The sequence below is a fragment of the Sciurus carolinensis genome, chromosome 1 (assembly GCF_902686445.1).
Source record: "Sciurus carolinensis chromosome 1, mSciCar1.2, whole genome shotgun sequence".
NCBI lineage: Eukaryota > Metazoa > Chordata > Mammalia > Rodentia > Sciuridae > Sciurus > Sciurus carolinensis.
The window spans coordinates 26,086,999-26,111,066 of record NC_062213.1 but is presented as its reverse complement, the minus strand read 5'-3'; positions in this window follow the sequence as shown (position 1 = coordinate 26,111,066).

Below are 24,068 nucleotides of genomic sequence, written 5' to 3'. Positions count from 1 at the left end.
TAACATTGATAATGCCTAGTAGAAGCCAGGCATGGTGCCACAAACCTGCAGTTCCAATTGCTAGGGTGGCTGAAACAGGAAGAGCACCAATTGAAGGCCATACTAGGAAAGTAATAAGACCTTGTTTCAGAAAGTAAAATAAAAGAAAAACGTTGGGAGTAAAGCTCAGTGATAGAGTGCTTGCCTTTCATGTGCAAGTGCCTGACTTCAATCCCCCAATGCCAAGACAAAAAAAAAAAAAAAAAAAAAAAAAGCCTGGTAGCAAAAAAGAACAATCTTTTTTTTTTTTTTTTTTTTTTTTTTAAAGAACAATCTTGAACTAATAATGGACATCTGTACAAAATAAAACTGAAAATAAAACATTTTTGACAGGTATACTTTGAAATTTGTTGCTTTAGGTAAAGAAAAAGACAGGATGTTACTTCTTAAAAAGAATTTCAGTATAAGAAAAAAAAGAAAATAGCAGACATTGTAAGTCCAAACCATAAACTCCCCAACAAATAATTCACAATTACATAATGAAAATATAATAAGAATATTTTATGATAATAAAATCATGTCAGTAGAATTTGTAAATACCAGGAATCACCAGCTAATAATATAACAAAAGGGCAAAATAAAGTTAAAAAAGCAAGTAAAGTTCTTTGAAAAGTAAAATTTATGCTTTTACAGAAGAAATTACAAAATTATATTGAAGATGTAACAGGGACTTACAAAAGCAGATATGCTTTATTATGAAATATAAATCAATTATATAGATGCCAATTCTTCACAAATCTACCTTTAGATTAAATGCAATTTTGAAGAATTTTCTAGCAAATCCAATTTTATTTTCATGTAAACATCTGTGTGTCTATGTGTGTCTGTGCGTTTTTGAGACTTCTCAGAGTCATTCTAAAGTATACATGGAAGAACAGAAATCAAGACAAACCAAAACATACTTGAAAAATGAAGATTGAAAGGACCTTTTCTATAAATTATCTAAACCTGTATAAAGCTTTATAACTAGGATAGTATGATATAAACATAGGGACAGAAAAGTAGACCAAAATATGGACCTTACAAATAATTTGTTGAACATACAGAACTTTATGATAGAATGGGTTCTGAATTCAGAGCAAAAATGGTGGTAAACATTATATTTGCAGAAAATATTGTTTATTCAAAGAGATTCTTACATTTGAATAAGAATCATAAATAAAAATGGACTTCACACAGACTAAAGACTTCAGTTAAAAGATAAGTTTAAAAAATAAATGAGTGCTGTAAGGAAGTAACAGATTTTTTTAAAAAAATGAACCAATTGAAGGGAAAAATTAAAAACATGGAAATAAATCTACAAACTACTCAGAAATAGATGAATCTCATAAAATAATTGTTTTTGTACTGGGGCTTGAACTTATGGGCACTAACCCCTGAGCTACATGACAGCCCTTTTTACTTTTTATTTTGAGACAGAGTCTTGCTGAGTTGCTGAGGCTGACCTTGAACTTGCAATCCTCCAGCCTCCGCCTCCCAAGTCCTGGGATTAGAGGCATGTAAGATCACACCTGGATTAATAAAATGATTTTTATTTTTCAAATAGTTTAATAAAGCAGGGGGGAGAAAACAAAGAGAAACATATTTGCAATAAATTCAAGCAACATAATACAGTTTATTCTCATTATTGTTATGATATATTCTTCACCCTGAATGCTGAAATAACAGATTCTGAAATACTACTCCTAGGGAAAAGATTAGTTTATGTAAGCTTTTCACAGTCTTTTCAACAACTGATGAATACAAACCTTGATTTATGTGCATTTCTCTTTATTGACAACTTGTTTAATTCATATGGTTGATTCATTAGCATTAAGTCATTATCAATGCCTCTAGAATTTATGCCTGATCAAAGTTGTTCTAACACATGCACTTTCTCTGTCAGGCACATCACAGTCATCTTGCACTTAGGAATACTAGACAGCCCTTCAGCACTTTGTTTATGGAGCATTCTGAACAGTGAAATCACCAAGAAAAAAACACAAATATGTGAAAAACAGCACTAAAAAGACCATGGAAAGAACATTCGAGTACAAGATTTCCAAACACGAGGCCAGCAAGTTGCCTTGTTTTGCCTCATCTGGGATAGTGCATGTGCCAAGAGCAACTCAAACATTCTGCTGCTTCATTCATGTCTGCAAATGAACACAAAAGCACTGCAATATTGGTTTTAGAGTGACTAATTTAGGCAAGAAGCAAGTTTGAAATTATGAAATCTGCAAATACTTTGCAAATAACAAATAAAGATCAATTGGATTAGTATTTGTAGTATATAAAATACTTTTTAAAAAGTTATACTCCAGTAGAAAGTATGCAACCATGCAAAAATTTGACAAAGGGGAAGCATAGAAAAACAATACCCATGAAATATGACCAAGAAATTTTTAGTCAAAAGCATACTTCAATATTCTCTCAGAATGATCATATTGAAATATTACAAAGCCTAAGAGTAAAAAAATTTTGGAAAGGATATATAGTATAAGAGTGATACAATAATATCTCTATTGGTAATAAGCATTGACATAAACACCACATGCTAAAACTGAACATTTTCTATACTAAGCAACTCCCAACAAAGACCTATGATGATAAGCAAGTTTTTGAGCATGTACACCAAGGGTCAAATATAAGAATATTCAAACCAGTGTTCATATAATAGAAAAATTCTGAAGACACCACAAATGTCCATCAACATTGGAGTGGATAAATAAATCATGCCATCTTCATATTAAGGAATACAAGACAAATCACAGCAGTCATAATGATGAACTGATTCATAAACATGAGGGCATCACCATGAGTAGATATCAAAAATAAAGGAACAAAATAAAAGAATAATACATATAAATGAATCCATTCAAGTATTGTTTATAAAATAGGTGAAAGAAAAATGTGTGGGGATGACTGACACAAAATTTAGATGTGAATGACTGGAGTGAAATATTAGTAGGGTGAGATTTCCATGAGGGTCTATAGTAGGGAGGTAACATCCTATTTCTTAGCTGTTTGTATATAGATTCCATTTTACTACTATCCTAAGCAGTATGTTTCTTACTTTTTTGTTTGTATAATATAGATAAAAAAATTTACTAAAAAATGAAACTATTGGAGAAATAAGAACATGACTCACCTCTTTAATTTGTAGGTTTTATAATTTGTTGATTTCTTTGCCCAATAAAACCAATACTGATATTAAAAGCTATACATGAAAGTACTAGGGAATGAAATAACTCAAATTATGTTCATTTAGGAATATGCTGCAGTGAATTTCACTATTATGTCTAATTATTATACACCAATACAAATATAAAAATATTTAATTTTTAAAAAGTTATATGTATATGATAATAGAATGGATCTGTTTTAGATAAACTCTGTAAAGAAATACAGAAATCAGTTCCCCATGATTAAAGAAACTGCTTTGCCTTATTTTTATAACAACTGGACAACATTCTCAAATTAGTTCCCCTCAAAGTTTAAAACTATAAAAATGTGCTTCCACGTTATTTTTTGTTCAAATATAAACCAGAAGAGTGGGATGTTATGAAGAACAATATGCCAAATAAAGTTTAGCTGTGCAAGCTCAGTTTCAGTTTCTTCTACACTTTAGTCTCAGCTTTCTCTGATTATCCAAGTTCCATTCTTTGAAAAATCTACACACATTAAATTAAAATTCTTAGAGCAGAACACTAAGGAGATAAAATGTTTGTAAGTTCAGAAAAATCAATTCAGTAGCCTCTTTGCTAAATGTCTATAAATTATTATATCCTTTATTAGGTTCATATGGGAAGTCCATATGTACTATAGTCAGATGATTAATGCTATAATAGACATTAATAGACATTATTATCTTTAGTGAAAAGAATCAATAATCAGGAATATTTACCCAATTTTTGGATAAATTATAAATGCTAGACAGTTGGATATTTTTGAGTCTAGAACAGTTCCTTAGAAAAAATTATGTGTTTTACATTACTAGCTTTAATGACTAATGCAAACAATTATTACATGGCATAGTTGGAAATTCAACATTAAACATTTTTAATTTTTAAGTTCATAATTCAACTGGGGGAAAAATAATTTCTTAGGTGAGCAGAAGGTATCCAGAGTTATGGATAAATTGAGTTATGGACTCAGTGATTGACATTTAGGGTATGTTTCGATCCCTGAAGTTCCAAAAGTTTTATTTTAATTGGACATACCAATTATTTCAGTTTTAAGTGCTAAATTATGTTAGAAGGGTATGAACAAAGTGTTTGATAATATTAATTGTTTCTATTGAAAGCAATTTAAGCAATTTTTTAAAAAAATGTGCATACTACATATTCTAAAGAAGAGCAGTTCATTATGTGATTTCTTAGTTTTTATTTGATGAGTAAAGGTGTGTGATGATTTAAAAGGTTATTTAGAAAGTGAAAATTCTATTTATCATTGTATAAAGTATAATCTTTAACTTATAAAGGTTCAATAATTTTATGTTCTATATAGTTTGCATAAGTCCTTGAATTATATAATACTGCAATAAAGGAAATAATGTCAACTTTACCCAGAGTGCCATCTAATGGCACCATTATTTCAAATTAAAGCAATCTAAAAAAATACTGTTTTGCATAACTAATTTCAACTTCAAGGAGATAAAACAAGCATTAGATATTATTTTGGGTTTTTTTTTCCTTATATTCTTTTCAGAGAAAGTTGAAGTGAAATAACTATATTAAAAATAAGTGACAGAAAATTTTAAAATAAAAGCAAAGCACTTTGTATAGTAGGACATTGCTAAGCTGTAGATATTCATGATGGTGTAGAAGTGGGCTCATTTGTGTGTATGAATGTGAACAGAAGTTTCAAGTTGAGAAGCACTGGCAAGTTAAAATAGACAAGCATTTGACATAGTAATTAGGAAACAAGATAGAGAAAACAAATATTCCATCAAAACTGATTGTAATTTAGCCTTTATCATTAATTAACTGAAAAACCTGAGGGAAATATTTGACCTGGCTTATCTATGTCCTTGTGTGCAATTATAATAATGATATTTTCTCTAACCCATTTTAGGGTTATTGTAATGAAATAAAAGGAAAACAGTTTTCAAAACATAGTGTTATATAAACATAAAACATTATTGTCAGATCAAAACAGCTTGTAAGGAAAGTCACAAGGAAAGTGAAGTAATTAACCTATTATATAGGAGATTCAAGACATTTAGTGTGTATTACATGTTACACCAAACCATCTTTTAGTAACAGATCATGCCTTAGGCTACAAATGCGTGTTTGGCATTCCCCCTTTTTTGTTACATTTATTTGTTTATCCAACTTTATCAGTCCTATGGAGTATCCTCTTGGATGCTAATGGTTATCAATATTAATTACTGTGCATTTTTTTTTCTTTTGTTTTCTTTTTTTTATTGTAAACAAATGGGATACATGTTGTTTCTCTGTACATGGAGTAAAGGCATACCATTTGTGTAATCATAAATTTACATAGGGTAATGTTGGTTGATTCATTGTGTTATTTTTTCCCTTCCCCCACCCCTCCCACCCCTCTTTTCCCTCTATACAGTCCTTCCTTCCTCCATTCTTGACCCCCTCCCTAACCCTCACTCTAACCCTAAAACTAACCCCTCCCACGCCCCATTATGTGTCATCATTCATTTATCAACGAGATCATTCTTCCTTTGGTTTTTTGAGATTGGCTTATGTACTGTGCATTTAAATTTAACATTATTTTAGGATAAATTAACTATTCTTGGGCTTTAGCAACATAACCTATGGCAATATGTTATGTAGGCACAAAACTCTTGCCTTTTCTCTCTTTTTTAAATTTTAAATTAAGTTTTATAGGAGAAATGAATAAATTGTGTCATTTAATATATCAATGATTTGTAAATATATTTTAGTATAGTTTGATGTTAATACTTTTAAATGGAAATATTTGTGTATTATATAATGCAAATAAAGTATTCATTTGTGCTGGGCTCTCAGTTATCCATTTAAATCAAGGTACAAAATGTAGGCAGTCATTGCTTAAGACAAATCTAATCAATATACATCTTTATCATCCATGTTTTAAAATTTTCGTATGACTTAAGAGCTATCCCTGATTTTTCCAATGTGTTACTTATGACTTCTTAAACTATCAATTTGTAAGGCTGCTCTTCTATGGCTCTGTGCCTGCAAGGATGTCAGTCTAACTGTCCTGAAGGAAAAAGTAGAGAAGAATCTCTTTATTTGGTTGATATTTACTGAAACTTTGATTGTATTCTTACCTATACTTTAATAAACTTTAAGGAACTACAACTTACGATATTTTGTTCTAGAATTTTAAGTCTTATTTAATCAAGAATGGCAAATAAGAAGCTATCTTCAAGCATAATAACATATTTAACAAATCTATACAAATGTTTATTTTTAAGTTTGAAAATGTGTATTCGAATCTGTATGTCTGATTTCCTGAACCAATAATTAGGACACATACTTTGGGACAGGATTCTTTTTTTTTTAGGTAAAACATGACAATTTAATAATTCTACCTTCATTTTCCAGAGCAAATTGTCTCAATAAATAGATTAATGATCATGAAGATGCTAAGGTGAAATGTAGATTTTTACATATTTTCTAATAGATAACATTTTCAAAAAATAAGTTTATGGGTTTACTCCTAATCAATTATATAATAATTATTTTGTAGTTAATAATACTCTAATATAAAATAGTTCCAATGATATTTAATAGCAAAAGAATTTATACATAGTGTATAAAAGTAATAATGTATCAACCTTATTTACATAATGGTAATAAAAATATTAAATTGATTTTTCATTATGCAAAAAGTTCTTCTCAGTAATACTGGAGTATTTTTCTGAGACTGAGATGCAATACAGATGACAGCTAGCATATAGAAATATATTACCACGTTGAAAAGTATTTAAGAGAGAATGAAAATTACCTGGATAACAAGAATTCATATAGACATATATGTATAAAGAAAATTTACAAAAAGTAAAATATAAGGAAAGCCCAGTAGATAGGAAGAGATGCAGTTCAATAGTAAGGAAATATCTGAAATGCAGGAAATGAATGAAAGGATTGTAGATCAAGTACCATTACATAAGGTAGCTAAGACACAATGTTCAGCATGCATAAATTCTGAGAACTCTGCTTTTATGATGGTAGGTAATGGAAAGGCCACTGTTTTATGATGATTCATAGAGCATTTTACAATGATAGAGTGGAAGAGTAGCTTAGCAATCTACCACTCTTTTCACTAAGGAATTAATAAAAGGAGAAATGACACGGAGAGGTCAACTGTTCCCTCACCACCTAGCAGGCCCACACGTAAACTATGCTAGACAGCATTATTTGGTACTGGAAATGGAAATAAAAATATGCAGTTTGATAAATATGGGCAATCTCATCTGACTTTTGGAGCAGAAACTTTTTCTTTTTTCTTTTTCTTTTTTCCTCTTGCCCTTTTCCAAGTTTGAATGTCATAACAAATTAACATTACAACCAAAAGAGGAATGGAATGTGGGTACTTGAAAATATGATTCATTTTAAAGGTAAAATGGAAAAAGGTAAAAATCATCCAACTAACTTACATCAAATTATTCCTTAAATAAATAAATAAATGCCATATCAATAGGGTGCAGTGAACCAGTTATTACATGCAAAAAGAACAGAACATCATAAAATAATGATAATATAACCCTTACCAACTGTTCCTCAAAATAAGTCTGAAGACTAAGAAATGAACCAAAGAAAAGAATATCATAATAACTGACAAATTAAAATGAATATACAGTTTTTCCCAAATAATAGAACATTATTGAAAAAGTACTTGTCTTGATAGCAGAAAGTCTGAAATATTGTAGTGAATATTCTAGTAAATAGAAGATTGTCATTGGATATGTCAGTTTAGTTGGACAGAATAACCTTGTCTGTAAAATTAGTATAACTTACTGTGTATTCCTTGAGAAAATACTCTCATATGATTTGTAGATATAGCAGTGATTTTAGACAGATTAATATTGCCAAAATTGCACTGAAAAAATGAAGAAAGAGTTCATGTGTTAAATCAGAGTTTTTGATTTATTGAAACCCCTGAAGTGAACTAATGAACATTAAACATGTAAACCAGATTTTCAAACAAGGATATCGTAGCATGTGGGTAATAAAATATCACATTTTATATTTATAGAGTGTAAGTCAAAAGGTGTTTATTAATGTGAAAACAATTTGTGTTTGGACATTTTTCATCCTTTAATAAAACTGGAATACTATATTGACATGAAACTTCACAATATAGTGTGAAAACTCTTGCCAGGTAACTGACTCCTGTTGGTCCTGGTGATGAGGGAGGAAAAAATGTCAGAAGCCTCTCCACTGATCATTAATAAGTGATTTATGTTCAATAGAAAAAATGGGATGAATGCCTGTTGTTGATCACTCAGATAATTAACTTTCTCACTGGCAGAAGTAGGTGGTGAAATAGAGATCAAAAACATAGCCCTATTTATGTAAATAAAAGACGTGGGGATGAAGGAGTCCTTCCAGCTGAACTTCAAGACCATACCAATTCATCCTCTTCTATCAAGTCTAATGAGTGCATCTTGTGAAAATACCCATAAAGACTGATGACTAAAATGAACTTAAATTATCAATATGGTGGCTTTTAAATTTTAGGAAAAGCAGATGATTAAATAATTAGAAGTAAGAACCAAAGGAAAAGTAGGTGTGCGTGGAATAAAACATGTTGAGGAAGAAAAGGTATGATGGATGTGGAAGATGAGGAATAAAGACTCTCAGTTATTTCATAGACTCAGACCCTATTTCATATCTGTGATAAATTTTATACTATAATAATGGTATGAAAATTAAGTGAAATGCTTTTATCCTCTGGTCAAGATGGAGTAAATTAGGATATGATTTATATTTCTGCCTGGAATAACTTTTTTGAAAAACTATTAAATTATGTATATTATTGTTTATAATTCAGTGAATTTTAGAAAATGAACAAATATGCCCTCTGAGAAATGATAAACAATGACATTGCCCAAGCTCACTGCAAAGGAAGAGTGTTTAGGAATTAGGGCAAAAAAAAATCAAAATCACATAGAATGAGCCAGAAACACTTTGAATTAAAAAAAAAAAAAAAACAGAGCTCAATGTACAAAAGACACAAAATGACTCAAATTTGCTATCAGAGTGTCCAAGTGTAAGAACTCTGAACCTCTAAAGGTTCTCCTTGAGTCTCAGACAGGGCAGACGTCTACAAAAACCACCTGAAGCCAAATGAAGAATCACACAAAAAGACTAGAGAGAATAGTACCCACAGATGGTACAAGCCAGATTCTATTTCTTGTTTCCAGGAACTGAAGTGGAAAACCTGTTCATGTACAGAGTTTTGGGTGTGTAGAACTCAAAGTATTTTGCCTTGGTGAAGGGGAATGTAAAATTAGATACAGATTAAATAGTTTTCTTCTTCTATTTAACAAGGACCAGATTGTTTTCAAGTTATTTAGTCATATCCCTGAAATTAAAAAAAAAAAAATCCCAAAAGTACTTATAAGAATATAAATACCTGCATCCCAAAGAAGATAAAATTTATAATATCTGGCATTAAAAATTACTTCCATAAAAAAATTTAAAAGACCCAAATAATAAGCTAAAACAATCAATAAACTCTAACACAGAAATGATACTTGGTAGAATTAATAGGAAATTATAGTAAAAGAGGTGCTATGATTCTATTTCAAATTTTTATGAAAACAGAAAACATTTGCCATTTTAGTCAGGGATATGAAGGATAGAAAAATCCCAAAGTAAATGTAGAGATAAAAATTATAATATCTTGGGTAAAATATAACATTATAATTAAGAACAGATTAGACATTCTAGACAAAAAGACTATTCAGTTGAAGACACAGCAATAGAAACTGTCCAATGATAAACAGGAAAAAAGACTGAAAAAAAAAACACATAAATGGTGACTTTTGTCATAATTTCATATAGTACCATATAAATGGAGTTGGAACACCAAAGGAGAAGGAGGTAAAAAATAAAAGGTACCTTTGAAGAAATAATGGCTGATATTTTTCCATAGTTTATGAGCAAAACTACAAGGCAAATAAGAGCAAAGATCCTTATGAGCAAGATACACATCACAGCCATAGCCAGGTATATGAAAAACTAATGATTAAAACCAGTGTAAAGAGAAAGCAGATAGAGGAAAGAGTTACATAATGTACAGAGGAACAAAAAGTACCAGCAGAATTTTCATTGTAAACAATACAAATAAGAAGTTTATAAATTATATAAAGTTCTGAAGGAAAAAAATTACCTAGAGTTTATACTCAGTGAGAATATTGCAAATGTAAAATTAATATACATCCAGTTTTACAAAAGTTGAAAAAAATTCATCAACAGATGACATGCATTAGAATTAATAAAAAGTATGTAAAGCAGGAAGGAAGTAATTCCCGAGGCATATGACAAATTATACTAAGTACTAGAGAACACAAAAAGTAGCAAATACTACTAAGTTAGAAACTCAGTGAATCACAGGAAGGAATATAAACTGTGATAGAGAATCTAACTTTTAAAAAGAATATATGAAATAACCACAGTAAAAGACTGGATAAAAGATACTCATTTAAGTTACTCTGTGTTGTAGTTTGGATATGAAGTGTCCCCCAAAAGTACTGTGTCAGTGGAGGAGTAGTCAGAGTGAAATGATTGGATTGTGAGGGCTGTAACCTAATCTGTCTATCCTAGTTTGAATGAACTAACAGGGTGGCAAATGTAGGCAGGACAGGTGTCCTTGGAGGAGGTGGGTCTCAGGGATGCTCTGGAAAGATTCAGCTTCCCTGAGTCCCCTTCCCTTTCTCTCTCTGCTTCCTAACTAACCACCATGAGAAGAGCAACACTTCTCCACCATTCTTGTCCACCATGATGTTCTGTCTCACCCTGGGATCAGAGCAGTAGAGTCAGCCCAACGTGGAGTAAACCTCTGAAACTGATCCAAACTGTGTGAAGTATATGAGAACTCTACTAGTTTTGCAATTTTTCTGTATATGTGTAAGTATTCTAAAAGTGAATGTTTTTAAATGCAAAAATAGAATAATATTTACAATTACATATGTTTTAGTCTATGTTTTTGCTGCTATGACTAAAAGGATCTGACCAGAACAATTGTAAAGGAGGAAAGGTTTATTAGAGGGCTAGAGGGCTCCATTCCTCAGGGATTGGGGTGAGACTGGACAACATGTGGGGAGAGGGTGGTGGAGGAAGCAACTCACATCATGGTGATCAGGATGCAAAGGAAGACTCCACTCTGGAGATACAAACTATACACCCCATAGCCACACCCCCAATTAACCACTTCCTCAAGCCACACCCCACCTGCTTCCAATTACCCCTTAATTAATCCCATCAGGGATCAATTCACTGATTAGGTTAAGACTCTCAAAACCAAATCATTTCTCCTCTGAACCTTCTTGCATTGTCTCACACATGAGCTTTTTGGGGACAACTCATATCCAAACCATAACAGCATAAAATATTTTTGCTTAGAAATAATTATAATAGAAAATATAAAAATATCTATAAGTTACTGATGAGAAATACTAAGAAGGATGTAAAGGAATGAAGATATATGCACTTATCATGTATGAAAAGACTCAATATTAAGACAGGAAATACTAAAATTAATCTATTCAATTCTAGGCAAAATTCAGGAAGGTTTTTTTTAAGGAATTTTACAAGCTGATTCGCATGGAAATGTAAAGATTTTAAAAAGGCCAGATAACTGTGGAAAATAACAATTACAGAACTTACTTTACCAGATCTAGAATTATTATTAAGCCAATCTAGAGGAGAGATTGGCCTACTAGAACAATGACAATGGAGTGGAAAAGACAGCCTATAAATTAATCTCTTTATCTAATTTGATAAAGGTACAAAGGTAATTCAGTGGTAAAGATAGTCATTTCAATAGAACATGCTGGAACTATTGGATATTCTAATGTGAAAAATAAAAGTAAACCCATGCTTATCACTAGCTACAAAAATAATGATTATGGAACTAGATGCAAATCCTCAAACTACAGAATATCTAGAAAAATACAGAAGAAAGTTCTTTATCTCCTGAATTAGGCAAAGTTTGCAAACATACCACCAAAAGCATTATTCTGAAAGGAAAAAGGGATAACCAACTGGACTTTATAAAAAGTAAGACCTTCTGCTCATAAAACAGCATTGCTAAGAAAAAAACAAAACCAACCAGAGAATAGAAAGAATATTTACAAATCACTTACATGATGGAGTACATATATTTTAGAATGTAAATTATTCTCAATCCCAAAGATAAGAAACCAAGTCATGGAGAATTTGGAAAAGTAATCAACAATGATTTAATCAAAGAACATGTAGACACAAAATAGGAGCATTTGTATCTCAACGTATTTCTTTTTTAGATAGATGAAAATAAAATTTTATTTTAATAGTATTATATATTAATTTAGATAACTACAATCTGAAAGACCTTTTCATATCAAATGCAGGTGGGTATGTAAAGTGGTACAACTTTGTAAATAAATTTCTTCTTGAAAACAGGAACAAAAGATGAAAACATACTCCAGTTTTCCCATTGCAATTTTTCTAAGCAAATTTAATGTTCAAACCAGGATTTGTACAAAATATTCCTATTAGAATATGGAACAGCCCTAAACTGAAAAATACCTAAATATCTATCAACATGAGTGGATTAAAATCATATATCATAAATTAATTCAATAATAAAGTTGTTGCTATACTCAACAAGAGAGAGGAAGTCAAAATAATTACATTGAGTGAAAGCTGCCAGATAAAAATAATGCATACTATAAGATTTCTTTTTTTTAAATTTATTTTTATTGTAAACAAATGGGTTACATGTTGTTTGTGTTTGTACATGGAGTAACAGCATACCATTTGCATATTCACACATTTACATAGAGTAATGATGTTTGATTCATTCGTTATTTTTTTCTCCTCCCCACCCCTCCCACCTCTCTCTTCCCTCTATACAGTCCCTCCTTCCTCCATTCTTGCCCCCCTCCCACCCCCCATTACGTGTCATCATCCACTTATCAGTGAGATCATTCGCCTTTTGGATTTTTGAGATTGGCTTATCTCACTTAGCATGATATTCTCCAATTTCATCCATTTGCCTGCAAATGCCATAATTTTATTATTCTTTATAGCTGAGTAATATTCCATTGTATATATATACCACAGTTTCTTTATCCATTCATCAATTGAAGGGCATCTAGGTTGGTTCCATAGTCTGGCTATTGTGAATTGAGCAGCTATGAACATTGATGTGGCTGTATCTCTGTAATATGCTGATTTTAAGTCCTTTGGGTATAGGCCAAGGAGTGGGATAGCTGGATCAAATTGTAGGGACCTACAGTTTTCTAAGGAATCTCCACACTACTTTCCAGAGTGGCTGCACTAATTTGCAGTCCCACCAGCAATGTAAGAGTGTACCTTTCTCCCCACATCCTCGCCAACACCTATTGTTGCTTATATTCTTGATAATCGCCATTCTAATTGGGGTGAGATGGAGTCTTAGTGTAGTTTTGATTTGTATTTCTCTTATTACTAAAGATGGTGAACATTTTTTCATATGTTTGTTGATTGCTTGTAGATCTTCTTCTGTGAAGTGTCTGTTCATATCCTTAGCCCATTTGTTGATTGGGTTATTTGTATTCTTGGTGTAGAGTTTTTTTAGTTCTTCATATATTCTGGAAATTAGTGCTTTATCTGAAGTATGAGTGGCAAAGATATCCTCCCACTCTGTAGGCTCTCTCTTCACATTGCTGATAGTTTCACAAGATTTCACTTGTTCTAAAAATAAAAATTAATTTTATTAAAAGAAAGCAGATCAGTGATTTCCTGAGGACTTATTGGGCCAAGTGGAGAAGGGCTAAAGGGAAGGATTACATGGAAATGTAGGATAAATTCCATATCCTTTTTATATTAATAGTATGGCTTCAGAGGTACATACATATGTAAAAACTCATTAAATTATTCACTTGAATAATGTGCTATTTATGTATATCAGGTTAACAACAATAAAACTATGAATACTGAAATGGCACTGTGCTATTTAAGCTTTGCTTCATGTGAAAGGAGTGAATAATTCTATATATTTTAAGAACCACTGTGAACGCAGTTCATCACAATACACTACTTACATTTATGATACGTTTTACATTTTACTAATCATGCTCAGTAAATATATGTTATTAATGCCAACAATATTCCAATATTATTCCAACTTTATAGATGGGAATGAGGCTTAGAGAATTATAATTACTTATGTGAGATGGCAACCTCTAAAATTGGCAGTAATTCCCTACTCTGGGCTGTTAGGTAGGAACTCTGTTTACTAGATCATACTTGCCTTTCTCTGACTTGTATTATATCTAGGTTGTGAGAATTCTCCTTAAGTCTTCATTCCCCCCTTTATGTTAGGCACTTTATATCACGTCCTACTCCATCTTCATTTTTATACATCCACAGCACTGAGCATCATACCTTACATGAAAGACATAATCAATACTGCAATTAAATTAAACTTAGTACATTTTTCTAAATATTATTCTAACTGCATTTTTCTAAACCTTCTGCAATTCCTAGAAATTACTGTATGTTTGCGTCCAGAACTCAAAAATTAAATAAATAAATATGGTTGCATATTTCAAGGAGTTCAAAACAAGCAAGGGGTTAGTTCCCCTTCTTTCAATTTTCTACTCCAAAAAAAAATAGCAACTGTCAACAAGTATTCAAAACCTTCATCCATATGTATCTTACAATTAACATGAAGTTTCTCCATCAGTCTAGATGCAGTGGCTATTCAATCATGTTACTACTGTTACCAACAGTGTATGACTAGCAAATTAGGGTAGTCTAGGACATTTGAAGTACTAACCCTGAGTCATAGACCTTCATCATAGGCAGTTAGACATTCATCTAATCACTAATTAAGGCTTTTCCAAAATCTGTGAACTTATTACTAGGTTTAAAACATGCAGATAGAGTTCATTTACTTAACTGGTTCACAGTTAAACATTAGGAAATAAGTTACCAATAGTTGCCATTTATTTCATTATGCATATAGCACTGTTCCTTAATGCAAAGATATGACCCTTCATGGGGCACTCAGACCTACATGTTAATTTATTCATTATTTAGTGAACCTAATATTCTCTGAGATTTGTACTGACTGAACTAAAAAAAAAAAAAAAAAAAAAAAAAAGAGGACCATGAATCCTTTCAATGAGATCCAGTCATTAAATAAATGTATCAAAAACAAATATAAAAAAGGAAGGTAATATCAATCCGATTTTTATCAGTTTTAGTAAATTAGAACTTAGAATCATGTGAAATATAACAGTATGAAACATAGCATCTACCTGTGTATGAATATAATAATTTTTGTGATTATTATTAGGTTGGTTCTTCTTTGAATCTATAAAGGGATTCATTAATACATATATAACTAATATTTTATACATAAATAGAATACACATGTTAAATATGCATATAATTTTGCAATTACTAAATGTATGCATTATGATTTATGGGTAAATAACAGGTTGAATGTTTACTCCATCTAGTAATGGGTGATTCTAAAAGGAGGATTTGAAATATAAAGTAGAGAAAAGCCTACTGATTATCTTTACCATTTGTCAAAGGGGAGGCAGGGTTCCTATAAACCAGGGATAAACAATGAAAACAAACCTATTCTGTGATGTATTACAGTGATAAAACTGATGTACTGCAGTCCTAGTGAAAGCTTTATGTTTTCTCTTCAATTAAAAGCATATTTGAGCATACACATAATCTACCATATGGATGAATCTGAATTCCATGAACAAAGATAGATTTGCTAAATGATATATTTATAGATTTGTTTTAAACTTTGAATTCACTCATAAAGTCCTGTTTACATTGTAGAGTTTGGAGGAATTAATTAGAATGATTCCACTGACAGAGGACTACAAAGTAGCTTAAATTTCTGATGGAGCTGAACTTTGTCAGCATTACAATCAGATTTAGTGACATTAATTAAAGAGCTGAATTGGCATTCTGGACTTACATAGAATGACACAATCAAATTTATAGATCTAAAGCTATCAGTAGATTTTTATTTCACTTGTCTTTAATTTTTTGAGAACAGATTTTATGCTTCTTTCACATAAGCAATATTATGAATGATACCAACTATTTTTCAGTTGAAATAATAGTGTCAGCTCTTAAATTTACCATTGTAACTAATTATTGCCTTCTGAAATAAAATACAACGTATAAAAGCAGGAGTATAATGGTGTAATCCAAGCACTGACAGATAACCAATAACAGCACTGGAGAAAATGGTTTGCCTCCAAAGCTAGTCCAAAGATTATGTTGGGCTCTAAACTTGAGTTTAAAAACCACCAATTTATTTCTGATTTTGTCTTATTAATGGTAGAATTTGAGAATTTTTCTCTGAAGAACATGGTTGAAAATAGTTGGTCCACTATAGTTGGAGGGATATAGTTTTCATAGTTAGCTTTTACTAATAGTATCCAAACTGTTCCATAGAACCATTTAGTGCAGTTTGCTTTGGTCAGAAGTTAATTTGATAAATGTATGATTTCATTAGAAATACTATTTCAAAGCATAACCTTTCTTTACATGACAAGTGGTTAAGTGAGTTTGTAAAGTCTATTATGGTTGTGCACAAATTTTACTGACTCACAATAAAGTTAATTACATCTTCCAACCTTATGGAACTGATGTTACTTGTTTTATTTTCAACACCTGAATTTTAAAGCATCTCTTTTTTTGTGAAGGGAGTATTATTATAAAATTGGAAGACTTACAATTATAACCTAGCTTGCAATACTGTTAAAAGCACATTTGAAACAGTTTCAGGCTACCAATAGCTGTCATCATTTGGAAGTAATTGCAATATAAAATTAATTATGTTGTCATAGCTGAACAGCGACTCCTCTCCCTTTAAAAGGCAGGTAGGAAGGAGAAATGGAGTGCATTAGTAAATGTGACACTTCTTTAGAATAGATGCGGAACCCAAAATGAGTCAGGTTTCTTTGGAGTGATAATCTGATTTCGTTCTATCATTTCAATAACATGAAAATACCATGCATTTTCTAAATTTTGCCATCTGTTTTCTCTCATAATCATAGAGGGTGGGCATAGAGTTATTAACAATTCAGCAATTTATACTGGTGTGCCTATTAGGCTACCATTATACAATGATAAGCCAAGCAGAATAATAATGGTAATTGGTGATGTTTTAAAGTAGATTTAAACAAAAGTAAAATAACTGTATGTCCCTAGAGTTGGGAAAGCATTTTAATTCTACCCTCTCAGCAGCTCTCACTTCTTCCTGTGAATAACTTTATAATCCTCCATGGTGCTTTGGCTTAGATTTTGAGTGTCTCTCAAAGACCCAGGTGTTGGAGACTTGTTCCCCAAGGTGGCCCTGTTGCGAGGTGGAAACATTATGAGGTAGGGGCTAGTAGGAGATCTTTGGGAAATTAGGAGCACACTTTTGATTGGGATTGGGAAACTCTCATCTATTTCTATTCCTCTCTGTTTTGCTCCCTGGCTCACCATGAGGTGAGAGGCCTCCTCTGCCATGTGGTCACACCATGAGGTGTTGAGACAGGCCCAATAGCAATAGGGCCAACTGACCATGGACTGAAATCTCTGAACCATGAGCCAAAATAAATCTTTTTCTTTCTAAGTTGATTATCTCAGGGATTTGTTATAATAATGAGAAGTTGGCTGAGTTGGTAATTTTCATTACCTTACTCTGGAATACAACAGAAAATTCAGTGCGGAATAAAATATGCTGAACAGTGTTCATAAATATAAGTTTCTTTGGTATGGTGCTAGCTCTGTTATCATGTCTTCCAGAACTTCTAGTCTATAGGGATTACTGTAATGCTAGTAAGTCAATATATGCTAGACTCTTTTATATATATAACATGTGTACATGATTAGCAATGCTGATCCCTTTAATTTTTTTCATAATAATATTCATGACTAAAATGGTAATGATAAGACACTAGTGGTAAAATGGAATTGAGTTTCTGACTTATGCAATGGACTTTACCCAAATCATGAAAATTAACTGACTGAAAGGTGAAATTTTCAATAATATATACATACTTACCTCAGTAAGTATGTCAAAAGTCAAAGTTGCTTCCTGTTTTACAATTAAATTATTTCAAAATAAATGGGAACTTAATTCAGTAAAACTTTCATCCTCATTCTAGCAAGACTCTAAGAATTCTTACTCCTTAGAGGAAATAAAAATTAATAATTAACAGTAATGTGTTATATAATCTAAAATTACAAGAGAAAAATTTTGATGTTCTCACTACAAAGAAATGAAAAAATCTTAAGGTGAAGGATTTGCTAATTACCATAAGTTGATCACTGTGTGATGTATACATGAATCCAAACATCACACTGCATCTCATAAATATGTACAAATATTGTTTGCCAATCAAAAATAATCAAGAAATATCTAAATCATTTTTCAATTAGTCACATTGAAATTTGAAAATAATAAAACTAGTAATCTAATATTCATTCTAGGGTTTCATCATAAATTTTAGTAATCACAATTGTTCATCTTGAGAAGTATTTCAAATAAAAATATTTGAATACAAAAAAGATAAGTGAAGATAATTCCCTTTTACAGAAGTGAAGCCTAGAAAGTATTTAAATTACATGTAGATGAGTATAAAATTATTCCTTCAGAAACAAACTCATAATTTTACATCAAATAGTTATATGTGTATATATATACACAGATATGTAAGTATTATATGTACATCTATATATACATGTGCAATTATGTGTAATGTTTTGATTTAAGAAAAATTCAAGGACAATTTAGTCTATGATATCTTAAGGTCTTTCTCTGTCTTCCTTCAACTTTAAACCTGTTTTAAAAATACTATGTTTTCACAAACTGAGACCAGGTCTTTTAAGTGACTCTTAAAAAATAAGAAGATTACCAAAAATTGTGATTGTGTATAAATTATCATTGTTACTTCTTTCTTTTGTCTTTTGTTATCTGGAATAATTTAGGTTTATTTCCATAAATATTCTGTTCTAGTGTATTTTTTAGGGAATGTATCTTTATCATTAATAGAAATCAAAAGTTGATTTTCAAGATTTCTAATTTTATGACATAGGAAATCTAAACTGGAATGTTGTTATCATTTATTACCACTTATTTGTATTTGAGGTAAATTAATTTCACTTGGACACAACACTTCAATTATTTGGCTATTACTAGAGATAATATGGTATTTACTTCTGATTCTAGTAGAATTTTTAGGATATAAATGATCCCAAGTGATCCATAAAGATTAAATACCTTATTTTAAGATACACATTGATATTCTCAAGAATCATTCTTGAGAGTAGCCCAAGATTAATGGAACATAATGCTTTCATTAGGTGCACATCAAATGTTCATATCTTTGAAATAATTCTATCACAGTAATGTAAAAAATGTTTATTTTTTTATCATCTTGCAAACATTTCTTGGCTGTGCCACATTTTCCTCCCACATTTGAAGTAAACTCTGCTTTTCTCTAAATTACTCTAAAACATGTTCTTTTGAGTATTTTGTTTTTGTTTGTATGAAGTACTCTTCTGAAATTTCAGATAGACACATGTATTTTTTGCAATACAGTTTTCAGAAAATACTCATTGGGGAATTTAAGAAGTGCTTACTCCCACTCACTGTGCAGCTATGTCCTCCAGGCCAAACATAATTAAAATTATTGCAGTCATCTGAATACTAGACTTTTTTTTCTAACAAATTAGCATTGAAATGCCAGAAAAAAATAAGCTGAGCTGACACTGCTGGATTAAAAACCATTGGTAAGCTTTCTTTATTTTTGCCTTAGCAAGACCCTTTCAATTCTGATCTCCCATTAGCTCATCACAGTCTGTATAGAAATGTTGACAAATTAGATTGAATCATAAAATTTGGACATTTTTTATTTCTATAAGCTAATTTATGCGCATATACCACTCTTTCAGAAGCTCAATAACTTGTCCTGCTCATACACCAATAATTTCTTATTTTGCAATGTAATTCTTCTTTTACTTTCATAGATTCCCTTATTTCTTTTCTTATACCATTTACTGGATAGTATTTGACTTGTTTAATAATTCATCATATTTTTTAATAATTTCAGAGTATGTTTCTTGCATAGTATGAAATACTGAGGCTGTGAAAGCACAGAAAACCTAAACCTATATAGCAAAAAGCTCAATGTAGTGGGGCAGAGAAGTAGTCAGTAATTAAAGAGCAAGATGATAACTTAGAAAAAAAAAAGGAACATACTTGTAGTTCCTCTCGTCATTTTTCTCTTTTATACTGCTTAATTTAAGTTTGGCATCTTGAAACTTTCCCTCATCCTGGTGTTCCTTCACCCACACCCAATCTAACCTGTGTTTTTCTTCTCCCCTTGGAATCCTACCAAAAACCCTTTTGAGAAAACCAGCAACATTAAAATCAGATAACCTAGGACTTAGTTCTAGATGAATCATGTTCAATAAGACCTTAGTTGAGGAAAATTATTAAAACTCCTTGAAAACCTGTGTGATCTTTTACTGTAAAAAAGTGGTTCTCCACCAAGAATGGTTTTACACAGCAGAGAATTTAGTAATATCTAAAAATATTTTTGATTGTCACAACTGAGGGATTGCTACTGATATCTAATATTTACAGAACAGGTATTTTGCTAAACATTTGACAATGAACAAGATTGCCTCTCTCACAAAAATGATTCCTGACCCCAAATGTCAGTAGAGACACAGTTGAGAAAACTTTTATATTTCCTAGTGTTGACATAATGAAATAGTATAGAAACGGTGAATAAAACAATTTTTTTTTAAGTTCAGAAGCCTGGAAGTTATATAATGTATAATAATGTAATATAAAGTCATACTTTATTTAATTACATATCAGTTGTATTGTTAATATTTTAAATTATTTAAAATTGTAAATATTATATAATTAATTACATAAAATTATGACTATTATTTATATTAAAATATACTAAAAAGGTGCCTAGTACATTATGAGTACTTTTGATGGGATAGATATTTATCATTGGATGCATCATCTGTGAAGGAAAGAAAATAGAATTATTACTTGATTAAATAGGTATATATGCAAAATGCTTTTCATTATGCCTTTATAACACGTGGAAGACAATAAATATTTGCTTCCTTTCCTCTTTTAACTGATCTTTTATGCAAAAAATCTAAAAGCAACATTAAACAATAAAAAAGAGACTATCAGTTCAGTATGAGAAAAGGCAAAAAAATCTTAGTTGAGGGTCTTTCTGATATTTAAGCTGAGACAACACTATTCTTTAAACACAATATATTGAATTTATCTTGAGGCATTAGTTTTATTTCTTTACATAATTATCTTATCTCTAAATTGTGAGTTTCACGATAAGACTGGTCATATTTCATATCTTTGTATCTCTAATTGCTAGCATGACTTCTTGCACATAATGATAAAATTAATAAAAATCTTTATAGATAAATTTTGACTGAAGTAGGTCACAAACTATGCAAATTGCCTAAGATGAATTAGCTCAATAATATAGTGATTAAACAAGGTGAGTGCAATTTTATTATCTTTATGTTTCTAGATTTTAAGGGGCACAATCTTGAAAAGGAGAGTAAAATTTCAAAGTGAGGTAATTTGACTATGTACTTTGTTTTTAGCTATTATAATATAAAATGAATCTAATGTATGTTGGATAAAAATGAATTAAAATTCAAAAAATTCCACTTAAATCAAGAGATATGCTAGTCATACTGTTACCAAAATGGTTTAGAAAGTATAATGAATATTGTTGTAGTTCTTAAAATTAGAGGGGATAAAAAATAATAGGAAATCACACGTCATTATTTATGAAGATAATTTTGCTACCATTGCTATAATGATATTAAACTTAAAAAAATTATTTTTGTTGCCGGTTAAGTAACCATTGGTATATGTGTGTATGTGTGTGTAGGTAAATTTTGAAAATATAGGTTCAAAATAGACATCTGAAATAAGTATTTGAACCCATCATAGCTACTCAAAACAAGTTTTAATACTAAACAATCTATTTATTCATTTGCCATTTATATATTTTGGTGACAATAAATAATTAATATTAGAAAAGTTGTTTGATGTATTGTTGAAATCTGTTCTTCCTTCCCAATTAAAAAAAAGTAAATTCTATAGTTCTTCAAGTTATTAAATCAAATGTCATTTCCCATTTCTTATCCTACTTGTCCACAGAAAACCTTTGAAATAGCAGATTAATTCTTCTTCTTGATATAATTTCTTTCTTTGGTCTCCATAAAATCAATGCTCATGGTTTTCTTTGTACCACATTGTTTGCTTCTTTGATCATTTCGGGTTTTCTTTCCCTGTCTCAGAACTACTAGAGTCTTTGTTATTCTCTCTACTCTCCATCTTGCAATAAATCCTTTAGTAATGTCACAGAGACTTATGATTTTAACAACACCAACTGTATGCCTATTATTAAAAGCGTTTATATTTCCCACTAGACTTGGATTCTAGATATTTATGTGTGTACACATATACACATATATATGTAGTTTTGCATTGCTTAACAATAGGATACATCCTAAGAAGTGTATTATTTCTTTGTTGAGTGATCATCATAAATTCATATCATAGAGTGTACTTATACCAATAAGTCTATGACATTATTAGATGGTACAACATTTTGTGGCTGCTATTACATATGTGGTCCATCATTGTTTCACTTCTACTATTAGCAAATTCATCTTTGCCACTCTATCAGTTAATTATTTTTTTTTCAGTACATCACTATCTTGGTCTGTTTCCTATGACTATAAAAGAATATCTAAGTTATCTCATACTAGACAAAGGTGCCAAAAACTTACAATGGAGAAAAGATAGCCTCTTCTACAAATGGTGCTGACAAAACTGGAAATCCATATGCAGTAAAATGAAATTAAACCCCTATCTCTCACCCTATACAAAACTCAACTCAAAATGAATCAAGGATCTAGGAATTAGACCTGAGACCCTTCACCAAATAGACGAAAAAGTAGGCCCGAATATCCCTCACATTGGCTTAGAACCAGACTTCCTTAACAAGACCCCCATAGTGCAAGAAATAAAATCAAGAATCAATAAATGGGATAGATTCAAACTAAAATGTTTTTTTTCTCAAAACAGAAAACAATCGATAATGTGAAAATGGAGCCTACAGAGTGGGAGAAAATCTTTTCCACACACACTTCAGACAGAGCACTAATCTCCAAAGTTTATAAAGAACTTAAAAAAACTTTACACCAAAAATACAAAGAACCCAATCAATAAATGGACTAAAGAAATGGGCAGACAGTTCACAGAAGATTACAGGTGATCAACAAATAAATGAAAAAGTGCTCATCATCCCTAGTAGAAAAATGCAAATTAAAACCACCCTAAGATTTCATCTAAATCTAATTAGAATGGCTATTATCAAGAACACAAGCAATAATAAGTGTTGGCTTGGATGTGGGGGAAAAGGCACACTCATACATTGCTGTTGGAGTTGCAAATTGGTGCAGCCACTCTGGAAAGCAGTATGGAGATTGCTCAGAAAGCTTGGAATGGACCCATCAATCCCACTCCTCCGTTTGAACCCAAAGGACTTAAAATCAGCATACTACAGGGATGCTGTCATATCAAAGTTCATAGAAGCTCAATTCATCAACAGGAAATATCACTTGATATTTTTTTTGTGGTGCTGGGGATTGAACCCAGGGCCTTGTGCTTGCGAGTCAAGCACTCTACCAACTGAGCTACATCCCCAGCCCATAGAAGCTCAATTCACAATAACTAGATTGTGGATCCAACCTAGATGCCCTTCAATTGACAAATTGTTAAAGAAA